The sequence below is a fragment of the Eumetopias jubatus genome, unplaced genomic scaffold (assembly GCF_037043125.1).
Source record: "Eumetopias jubatus isolate StellerSeaLion01/CBP00866 unplaced genomic scaffold, mEumJub1_p1.0 scaffold_11, whole genome shotgun sequence".
NCBI classification, from domain to species: domain Eukaryota; kingdom Metazoa; phylum Chordata; class Mammalia; order Carnivora; family Otariidae; genus Eumetopias; species Eumetopias jubatus.
In genome coordinates, this window is record NW_028274817.1 from 21,300,904 (window position 1) to 21,313,476 (window position 12,573).

The 12,573-nt window shown below is 33.5% G+C and overlaps 1 pseudogene; it reads right to left on the reverse strand.

Annotated features, from left to right (window-relative positions):
- Positions 1 to 8,663: 8,663 nt before the first annotated feature.
- Positions 8,664 to 9,669, reverse strand: LOC114223760 (actin, cytoplasmic 1 pseudogene; annotated as a pseudogene).
- Positions 9,670 to 12,573: the final 2,904 nt, after the last annotated feature.

A 12,573-nucleotide genomic window follows, 5' to 3' on the forward strand; every position in this document is an offset into this window, starting at 1 on the left:
CAGCCTCCCTTCTGAATGGGGAGCCCGATGCAGGACTCGATCCTGGGACTCCAGGATCATGACCTGAGCCGAAGGCAGTCGCTTAACCAACTGAGCCACCCAGGTGCCCGGTATCTCTTGTTTTGATTTGAATTTCCCTAATGATTAGTGATATTCAGTATCTTTTAATATGTTTATTTTCCATTTGCATATTCTCTTTGGAGAAGTATCTATTCAAGTCTTTGGCCCAATTTTTAATTGGGTTGTTTGTTATTTTTGCTGTTGAGTTGTCAGAGTTGTTTATATATTCTGGCTATATAACCATTATCATATATGTGGGTTTTCTTTTCTTACTATTTTTTTGGATTGACTTCACTCTCTGAACAATGGCCTTTGATGCATAAGAGAATTTAATTTTAATGAAGTACAATTTAACAATGTTTTCTTTTGCTACATGTACTTTTGCTGTCATTTCTAAGAAACCATTGCCAAATTGAAGGTCGTGAATATTTGCCCTTATGTTTTATTCTAAGAGGTTTATAGTGCCAGTTTTTAAGTTTGTTTTGAATCCATTTTGAGTTAATATTTGTATATGTTATAAGTAATCTAACTTCATTCTTCTGCATGTGGAGATCTGGTTTCCCAAGGTCATTTGTTAAGAAGACTCTTCCAATTGTATACTCTTGGCAGCCTAGTAGAAAATTGATTGAATGTACACATATGGACTTATTTCTGGAATATATATTTTATTCCATGGATCTGTAAGCTTATCCTTATGCCACTACCACACTGTTTTGATTGCTATAACTTGGTAGTAAATTTTGAAATTGGGAAGTGTGAGTCTTCCAACTTTGTTCTACTTTTTCAAGATTGCCTTGGTTATCCAAGGTCTCTTTAAATTCCTTATGAATTTTAGATTATGTTTCTCAATTTCTGTAAAACCACCGTTAAGATTTTAATAAATCTTAAATTATTAATTTTGAATTTGTATATCATTTTCAGTAATACTGTTGTCTAAGCAATACCAAGTTCTCCAATTCATTCAGACAGAATATATTTTTTCTTATTCCTTATGTTCAATTAGCCAACATATATATAATACAGCATTAGTTTTTGATTGATGTAGTGTTCAACGATTCATTAATTGCATATAACACCCAGTGCTCATCACCACACATGCCCTCCTTATATTTTCATTTTTAAGGTACTCTTTGTTCTATTTTTCAACAATGTTTTACAGTTTTCTGTGTACTATTCTTGTACCTCCTTAATCAAATTTATTCCTAAATATGCTTTCTCTTCTTTTTGATGCTACTGTATACTGACTTTGTTTTCTTAATTTCGTTTTCAGGCTCTGGGCTATTTTTAACTACATGTTTCAACTCTATATATTATCTATTGACTATTATAAAGATGAGGAAATTAGCACAGTAACACTTCCTTCATTGTCTCCTTCCTCCTATCATGAGAGAGTTGTGATTCTGGACAATCCTTAACTTAAATTTGTGTTTATTGACCTATTTACCAAATTTATGTCTTCTCCCCTGGGGAAAATCCTCTCATCAAATTCTGACCTTCAAAAATTATGTGGGAAATCATGTTGAAACCTGTTAAGTCAGTATTTTTCTATATTGTGACCTGGAAAATGCTAATTATCCTTTCTTCTTCAAATTGCCATTGCTCACCACTCTTTGTCAGCTGGGAAACTAATAAACACACACACACACACACACACACACACGATGTTCCATTGATATGATTTCTCTTTCACCTCCACATCCTTTGCTTTTCTTCCATAAAGATCTGATCTGCAGAAACAGTCCCCATTTCTCCTTTGGTGTTGTTCATGTTCTCAGGTTTATTTATTTGGATTACTACTTATCCAGATTATTATTGCATATGTCTACTATAACTCTGAATTTTACTTTTGGAGAAAGCTGTATCATATTGTAAATATGAAATTATATCTGGATATAAATATTATCTCTCATTTTGGTCCTTATTGCACAGATGTTTTGTATGTTGTATCAGTTTGTGACATTGTTTTAAATTGATGATAGAGTGTTATCTATTACTATTTTGGGGAATGCTTTTCAGAAGAAGGAAGTGAAGAATAGCTACATTTCTAACATTTCTAACTTGAAGTTTGAAACTCAACTACTTTTTAACTATATATTTATAATATATCATGACATGTATTACAAACCTGCTTTATTTTTCTCTTCATTATCATCAGCATTCCTGCCATTTTCTTTTTTCAGATGAATTATGAATCAGTCTGTTATTTTCCACAAAAAGTATTCTAAACTTCATTAGGATTATATTTAATTCATACATTTGTTTGTAAAGTTTTTTTTTAATATTTTATTTATTTATTTGACAGAGAGAGACACACAGAGAGAGGGAACACAAGCAGGGGTAGTGGGAGAGAGAGAAGCAGGCTTCCTGCAGAGCAGGGAGCCTGATGCGGGGCTCAGTCTCAGGACCCTGGGATCATGACCTGAGCCAAAGGCAGACACTTGATGACCGAGCCACCCAGGTGCCCCTATTTGTAGAGTTTTTAACTTTATAATAGTAAGTCTTCCAATGCAGGAATATTCCATGACTTTCTATTTACTCAGGAAAACTTCATAGATTGTTTTTCATTTGGGTCATTCAAATTTAATCTTAGATTTAGTCTCACATTTTTTATGGTTTTGTACTCTTATGAATAGGAGATATGTCTATAATATTTTCAAATTGACCATTGCAAGTGCATAGGTAATCTATATACTTTTTTATGATAATCTCATATTTCACACTTTTCTGGACAATTCTAAAATATTTTGTAATCATTCTATTAGATTTTTTAAGTAGATGATCACAATTGCAAAAAGCCATAATTTTGTCTCTTTCTTTCTAGTATAGAATATTTATTTATTTTTCATTACTTAGTGAAATAGTAAATAGTATTGGAATATTAGTGTGATATATGGTGCTCATATATTTCCTTTTGCTTTATTAAGAAAAATTCACATATTTCTCAATTAAGTATATTTACCAGAAATTTATGAAAGTTACTATCATAAAATTTTAGAAATTTAGAAATATTTTTCTATTTTTTAAAAAATTAGGAAATGGTAAAATTTACAAAATGCAATTCTGGCATCTACTAAGGCAACCATATTTTTCTCCTTTATTCAATTGATGTGGACAAATATTATTAATAGGTGGCTATATTTGGTGATCTAATATTTTATTTAAGAACATTAAATCTGATCCTAAGTGAGTTTGGTATAAAAAGTATCTTTTTCTTTAGTCTACTGAAGTTTTATAACTGAGGATGTGATGGCTTCAGAGAATGAGTTTGGAATCCGCATATCTCTAGGGACAGTGGCATCCATGATTTTGTCTTTTCATAATTCTTTCTCATTCATCTTCTTAAATAAATACTATATTCCTATATTCCTAAAAATTTTAGAGTTGAATTCAATTTTGATTCATTAAGCTATCTGAAAATTTATACACATTATTTAAGAAATGAGTCCAATTTAAATATTTTTATTTTCTTTCAGCCTTAATGAAATATGATTGTCAAATCAAAATTATATGTATATAGGCTGTACATTATAACTTTTTTAAGGTAAACAAAATTGTGGTTTAATATACACATGCACTGTAAGATGATTATCACCATCAAGTTAATTAATACATTCATTATCTCACTTAATTATCTTTTTTTTGTGTGTGGTAAAAAGACTTAAGATTTTTCTCAACAAATTTCAAATATATAATACAATGTTGTTGACTATAAGCATCATGATGTACATTATACTCCTGGAATTTATTCATCTTATAACTGAAATTTTGTATCCTTTGGCCAACATCTCCCCATTTCCCCCACCACCCAGCATCTGACAACCACCATTTGACTCTCTGGTTTTAGGTGTTTGATTTTGTTGATTCCACCTATGAGTATTCGACAATACAGTGTTGTCTTTCTGTGTCTGGATTATTTCACTCAGCATAGTGTTCTCCAGGTTCATCCATGTTGTCACAAATGGCAAGATTTTCTTCTTTTTATGACTAAATTATATTCAATTATATATATTATAGATATAATACATGTAGATGTAGATACATATATATATATATTGTAATAGATACATATATAACATGTAATATATAATAAATACATAGTGTAATAGATATGTAATAATAATATATAATGCATAGATATATAGATATCTATTATAATATATATTATATTTATATATAATATTTTCTTTATTTATCTATCAACAACAGATATTAAGGTTGTTTCCATATCTTGGCTATTGTTATTCATAACAGCATTATTATTAATATTGTTAATAACATTATTCATGCTGCAGTGGACATGGGAATGTACATATCTGTTTGAGATCCTGATTTAATTTCCTTTGGATATATACCCAGAAGTGGGATTGCTAGATCATATGGTATTTCTATTTTTAATTTTTTGAGGAGAATTCATACTGTTTCCCATAATGGCTGTATTAATGTACATCCTCACAAACTGTATAAGGGTTCCATTTTCTCTACACACTTGCCAAAACTTATCTCTTGTGTTTTTGATAATAGACATTCTATCAAGTGTAAGGTAATTTCTCATTGTGATTTTGATTCCATGATGGTTACTAATGTTGAACACTTTTTAATATATCTGGTGGCCATTTGTAGGTCTTCTTTGTAGAAATGTCTATTCAGAAACTTTGCCTATTTTTAAACTGTGTCATTTGTTACTTTGCTATTGAGTCGTAGGTATTCCTAATATATTTTGGATATTATCCTCTTATCAGATATACAGTTTGCAAATATTTTTTTTCCATTCAAAAGATGGCCTTTTCATTTTGATTGTTGCCTTTACTGTAGAAAACTTTTTAATTTTATGTAGTTCCATGGTTGATTTTTTCTTTTGTTGCCTTGCTTTTGGTGTCATATCCAAAAATTCATTGTCAAGACCCATGTCAAGTAGCTTTTTCTTTATGTCTCTTTTAGGAGTTTTATGGTTTTGGGTATTACACTTAAGTCTTTAATCCATTTTGAGTTAATTTTTGTTAAGGATCCAGTTTCATTCTTTTGCATGTGGTTATCCAGTTTTGCCAATGATGTTGAAGAGACTATCTTTTCCCCATTGTGCATTTTCAGCAACCTTGACAAACATTAATTGACTGCATATGTGAGGAATTATTCCTGGGCTCTTAATTCTGTTCCATTGGTTTATGTGTCTGTTTTTATGCCATTACCATACAGTTTTCGTAGCTTTGTAATAACAGTTTGACATGAGGAAGTGTGATGTCTCCACCTTTGTTCTTTCTCAAGATTGCTTCAGCTATTCAGTGTCTTTTGTGGTAGCATATGAATTTTAAGATTGCTTTTTCCTGTTTCTGTAAAAAATGCCATAGGAATTATATTGAATTTGTAGATTACTTTGGGTAGCATGGAGAATTTAACAAAATTAATACTTTCAATCCATAAACATAGGATGCTTTCCATTTATTTGTGTCTTCTTTCATTTCCTTCATAAATGTCTTGTAGTCTTACAGTTTTCAGTGTACAGGTTATTAACCTCTATTGTTAAATTTATTCCCAAGTATCTTATTCTTTTTAATCTATCATACACTGTGGCCTGGAGAGCTCACTGAAGAGCAGACTGTGATCTCTCTGTTGTGAGACAGAGGTTTGGATGCAGTCACTTCTGCTCTGACTTGCAGAAAGCCACCGGGGAAAGCTGCCAGAGAATAAATCCCCCCAAAAAAACGTTTTTCACTGAGCCTATCCCCTCACCCACAGGGGACAGGGCAACTCTGCCCAAGAAGGGTTGCCTGAATAACAGCCCAGCAGGCCCCTCCCCCAGAAGACAGGCTGGAAGAACAAGAGGATGACAACCCTAAGTTCCCTATAAAGCAGGTGTATCTTGCTTAGGTTGTGGTTAATACTTTGGACTCTGTACATTTCCTCAACCACCCCTCAACAGAATGACTAAGAGGAGGAACCCCCAACAAAGAAAAGAATCAGAGACTGTGGTCTCTGCCACAGACCTAATGGATATGGATATAACCAAGACATCAGAAATAAACTCCAGAGTAACAATTATGAAGTTGTTATGTACGCATGAGAAAAATATTAATGACAATATAGAATCTCTAAGGGCAGAAATGAGATCTAATCAGGCCGAACTTAAAAATGTTATGAATGAAATGCAATCTAAACTGGATCCTCTGACTGCCAGGGTAAACGAGGCAGAACGAATTAGTGAGCTAGAAGATAAGATGATAGAAAAGAAGGACACCGAGGAGGCATGGGAAAAACAGATTAAAGCCCAAGGGATCAAACTGAGAGAAATTAATGACTCAGTGAAATGTTCCAATATCAGAATTATTGGGATCCCTGAGGGGGTGGAGAGAGAGAGAGGCCTAGAAGATATACTTGAGTAAATCATAGCTGAGAACTTCCCTAATCTGGGGAAGGAAACAAGCATTCATGTCCAAGAGGCAGAGAGGACTCCTCCCAAGATCAATGAGAACAGACCTACACCACAACATATAATAGTACAATTAGTAAATCTTAGATCCAAGGAAACAATCTTGAAAGCGGTGAGGGGGAAGAGATTTCTTGTGTACAGAGAGAGGAACATCAGAATAATGTCAGACCTGTCCACAGAGACAGATCTGGCAAGCCAGAAAGGGCTGGCAAGACATATTCAGGGAACTAAATGAGAAGAACACGCAGCCAAAGATACTATATCCAGGAAGGCTGTCATTCAGAATGGATGGAAAGGCAAAGAGCTTCCAAGACCAGCAGAGACTTTAATGCTATTATAAATAGAATTGTTTTCTTAATCTTATTTTTGATTAGCTCATTGATGGCATATAGAAATAGAAATGATTTTTGTATATTAAGTTTGTGTCCTGCAGCTTTACTGAATTTATTTTAGTCCTAACATTTTTTTTTTTAATTTTTAAGGTTTTGCATATTTAAGATTATGTGAACTGGAGATAAATTTGACTAATCCTTTTTTCATTTGGACGCTTTTAATATTTTTTTCCCTAATTGTTCTGTGCAGGACATCCAGTATTATGTTGAATGGAAGTGGTGAGAGTGGACACCATTATCTTTTTCCTGATCTTAGGGGTAAAGCTTTCAGCTTTTTTACTAATAAGTATGATGTTAGCTGTGGGCTTGTCCTATATGGTCTTTATTATATTAATGTATATTATTTCCATAACTATTTTATTAGAATTTTTGTCATGAAAGGATGTTCACTTTTGTAAAATAGCTTTTTCCTCATCTATTGAGATGATCATGTTTTATATCTTTCATTCTATTAATGTGGTATCACATTTATTGATTTACCTGCATTGAACCATTCTTCCATCCCAAAGATAAATTCCACTTGATCATGTTGTATGATCCTTTTATTTTATTTTTTTTTCATATTTTTGTATGATCCTTTCAATGTGCCCTTGAATTTGTTTCTATATTTTGTTGAAAATTTTTGCATCAATATTCATCAGGGATATTGGCATATAATTTTCTTTTCTTGTAGTGCCCTTACCTGACTTTGGTATCAAGGTAATGCTGGCCTTGTAAAATGAATATTGGAGTTTTCCTTCCTTTTTGAATTTTTAGAAGATTTTAAGAAGGATTGACATCAACTGTTCTTTAAGTGTGGTAGAATTCACCTGTGAAGTCCTGGGCTTTTTTTTCTTGGGAGGATTTTGATTTTATTCCTTTATCATAGTATAATGGTATTCTTTGTCTCTTATAGTTTTTGACTTGAGGTATATCTTGTCTGATATAAATATAACTATCTTTTTTGTCTTGTAGTTTTCATTTACATAGGTTATCTTTTTCCATCCCTTCTCTTTGAGCTAATATATATATATATATATATCCTTATATCTATATATCTATATAGATATCCTTATATCTATATATCCTTAAAGCTCAAGTGAGTCTCTTATATACAGCATATAGTTGGACCTTGTTTTTTCTTTTCTTTAGGATGTGAACTTTATTGAACTGGTCTCAAGTCAGTGAGTCAGTGTACTGGTAAGCCCTGGCAGCTTCCATGCCTCAACTGTACATCCAGGGAGACCAAAAGCCTTCATACATCTCAAGTTGTGGGGAGCGGGGGCATAGAAGGGGGCCATGATTGCAGACCATTCAAAATAAAACAAAAATAACAAGTATTAAAATGAAGATTTTTTTAAATGGACTGCATAATTTACACAAAAGCAATGCTATCACCCTCTCCTGTGTGAACTCCACAAGTACTGGCCTTTCTATCTCAGGGAGAAATGGAGTGGCTTTTGGGAAGGCAAGGGACTTCCTGTAACAATGAATCTCATGATATTTGGAGTGACTATTTTAGAAAAAGAACAATGTTTAAAGTCCTTGACCACACTGTAACACTTTGGGGATGCTCTCCCCAACCAACTGCTGTTACCTTTACTGTTCTAGTCTTTAAATCCTGAGTCAATCACCAAAAACAAAACAAAAAGTAAAACAAAGCAAAACAAATAAACAAACAAAAACAAAATAAAAAGAAATTTAAAAAAAGTCAAAGACCAAAACACATAAAGCCATGCCAATCTCACTTTGTTTTCTGCACAAGTTAGGTTTTGTCAAGAAGGGGTGTAACTAAAGTAACAGTCTGCCTAAAAACATTTGCAGTGGATGATAAAGAGACCTTACTTGTGGTACTCCTGCTTCCTGATCCACATCTGCTGGAAGGTGGATAGTGAGAGCAGAATGAAACTGCTGATCCACACAGAGTACTTGTGTTCAGAGGGTGTGATGATCTTGATCTTCATTGTGCTGGGTGCCAGGACAGTGATCTTCTGCATCTTGTCAGTGATGCTGGGGTATATGGTGGCCGCACCAGACAGCACCTTGTTGGTGTAGAGGTCCTTGCAGATGTTTACATCACACTTCATGATGGAGTTGAATGTAGTTTCACAGATACCACAGGATTCCATGCCCAGGAAGGAAGGCTGGAAGAGTGCCTCGGGGCAGTAGAACTGCACATTGTCAATGGTGATGACCTGCCCATCTGGAAGCTCCTAACTCTTCTCCAGGGAGGGGCTGGAAACCACAGTGGCCATCTCCTGCTCAAAGTCAAGGGCAATGTAGCACAGCTTCTCCTTGATGTCACACATAATTTCCTGCTCAGCAATGGTGGTGAAGCTGTAGCCATGCTCCATGAGGATCTTCATGAGGTAGTCCATCAGGTCCCAGCCAGCCAATTCCAGTTGCAGGATGGCATGGAGAAGGGTGTACTCCTCGTAGATATGCACAGTGTGGGTGACCCAGTCACCAAAGTCCAACACGATGCCAGTGATATAATGAGAGGAGTACAGGACAGCATGGTCTGGATGGCCACCTACATGACTGGGATGTTGAAGGTCTCAGACATGATCTGGGTCATCTTCTCATGGTTGGCCTTGGGATTCAGGATGGCCTTGGTTAGTAGCATGGGGTGCTGCTTGGGGGCCAGATGCAAATCACTGTAGAAGTTGTGGTGCCATATCTCCATGTCATCCCAGCTGGTGACAATACCATGCTCGATGAGGTACTTCAGGGTCAGGATGCCCTTCTTGCTCTGGGCCTCATCACCTATGTAGGAGTCCTCTGGCCCATGCCCACCATCACACCCTGGTGCCAGGGTTGCCCCACGGTGGAGGGGAAGACAGCCCTGGGGGCATCTTGGGCTATGAAGCCAGCCTTGCACATGTTTATTAAATCATTTCAGCCATTCAATGTCTTTTGATTGGAGAATTTAAACCATTTACACTTAAAATAATTATTGCTATATAAGAACTTAGTAGCACTATCTTATCAATTAGTAAATATAATTATATATAAATTTGTATGTATTTATAAATTAAAATATATTACATATATACATATGTATATTTGTTATTTGTCTCATGTTTGTCTATCATCTTATTCATTTCTACCTTAATTTTAAGTGATTTAAAATATCTTTAGTACTCCATTTTATTTTTTCTAATGGTGTATTACATCTACTTTTTAGCATTTTTATTGATTTCTCTAGGGATCAACATGTGTATCTTTCTTAGAATTAATATTTTACCCTTTCACATAAAATATAAGATTCTTATAGGAATTGAGGTCCATTTACCCTCATTAATTGTTCTGTTGTTTTTCATATCTAGTCCCATGAGTATTTTAAAACAAAATACAAAAAAAAAACTTTGAAAAGTCAGTTGTTTTTATGGAAATTAAGAGAAAAATAGTCTTTTATATTTAACCACATACTAACCATTTCTGGCATTTTTATTCCTTCCTGGAGATTTGAGATTCCATTTAATATGGTTGTCCATTGTCCTAAAAAATTTCCTCCGGCATTATTTCTTAAGGGTATTCTTGTAATTAATTCACTCATCTTTTGTTTATCTGAAAAATCTTCATTTTTCTTCATTTATAAGAAATTTTTTCACTGTATAAAAAATTTTATCATTTTAGAATCATGTGGCCTCCATTGTTTCTGTTAAGAAGGTCACAACAATTTTGTGTAAATTTCTCTCCTTTTATAATATAGCCTTTTTTTCTGTTTTCAAGATTTTCACTGTATTCTGGTTTTCATCAGTTTTACTATGATGTTCTTAGATTTTATTTTATTTGTATGTTTTAAATTTGCTGCATAATGATATTTTTCACCAAATTTTGAATGTTTTCAGGTATATTTTCTGATATTCTTTTTACTTTAGAGTAGTTTTAGATTTACAAAGTAATTTGAAGTTAGTACAAGAGCTCCCATTTCCCACACACCTACTTTCCCCTATTTTTAACAACTTACCCTATTGTGGTATATTTGCTACAATGAAGGGACCAATATTGATGCATTATTATAACTAAAAGACCACAATTTATTTAGATTTACTTAGTTTTTACTTAATGTCATTTTCTGCTTCAATATCCCATCCAAGATAATGCTTTATATTTAGTCATCATGTTGCTTTAAGTTTCTCTTGACAGTGAGTTTCTTAGACATTTCTTGTTTTTGATAGCATTGGTAATTTTGAGGAATATTGATATTGTAGGATGTCTACCTTTATAGAAAATATAAAGTTTAAGATGTCTGATATTTTTCTCATGGTTAGATTGGGATTTATGATGTTTTGGAGGAATACCACAGAGATAAATTGCCATTTCCCTCACATGATATCAAGGGTACACTCTGTCAACATCACTTATCACTGATATTAACCATGATTACTCTGCTGAGGAAATATTTGTTAGTTTCATCCACTGTAAAGTTACTTTTTCCTCCTTTTTTGTGCTGTATTCTTTGGAAAGAAGTCATTATGCAAAGCATAACTTTAGGTAAGGTATGGAGAGACATGCTCCACTTCACTGGACGTGGAATATCTAAATGAATTATTTGGAAATTTTTCTGCATGGGTTATCTGTCTCTTCTTCCTAATTTATTTATTCTTGCAACCATTCATTAATATAAACATGAATTTGAAGGTATTTATTTTCAACATTAGATTATTATTTCATACAACTTTACTTACTCTGTTGCTCACATTTCTAGACAGCTTTGGCCACGGTGAATTCACTTTCAGTTGCCTCATTTAATAATTTGTTGTGAGTCATATTTTTAGCACTTTTGTACTTTTTGGCACTACAGGTTCTTTTTTATACTTTCTTCCATAGTCCTAACTTAAGGTTTTTCTTCAACATGTCCTGACTTTTTTTGATTAGAGAATATAGTAATAGAAATCAAGATCTGGTAGCTAGATGTGCACTTTGCTATTGGGGTGGCATTATTTCTATCCCTCTCAGCTACAAAGCATGGAAATATGCGTATGTATACTAACCCATGTACATAGTTATCTATAAGTATTTTTATAAGAAATCATTTGTACCTATATTAAGCTAAATTGAGTTTATATTGATGTTTCAAACTCTAATTTATGAACACATTGATCATGTTACCTTCCTGCCCTTTCTTACCTATAACCTCCCAGTCCAACAGTGAGAAAACTGACTCCCTCCTTGCACTATATGTTTATTTAATTGTTCAATTTCAGCATATGTTTATAGTGGAGTCAGAATTGTTTACCTCCACCCTGAGGAAAATAACTTAATTCACTATAGTCCAGTGCTTATATACAGAGTCTTTTGCCTTTAATCTCCACTCATTTCCAAAACTATTTAGGTTAGAAACTTTATCCCTCACCCTCTAGAGTGTGTCTGTTTCATGCATTTTGTATACATTTTTGATACAGTGAGATTGTTTTGTTACATAATGTGATCTATCCTGAGGTCCCTTAATCTCCTAAGTGATTTTTTTAAAATTTATATTCATTTAGGGTCACTCATGTACTATAAATTTCCATGGGTTTTCATCAATGCACAGTGTCATGTATCTACACTTTTAGTATCAGAAAGATTAGTTTCACTGCCCTGAAAATTTCTATTTGCTTTAACTAGTCAACCCTCCCCTTTTCTCCCGAAGCCCTAAAAATCATCAATCTTTTTACTGTTGCTATGTTTTATTTTTCATTTTCTGGAATGTTATATAAATACAGTATG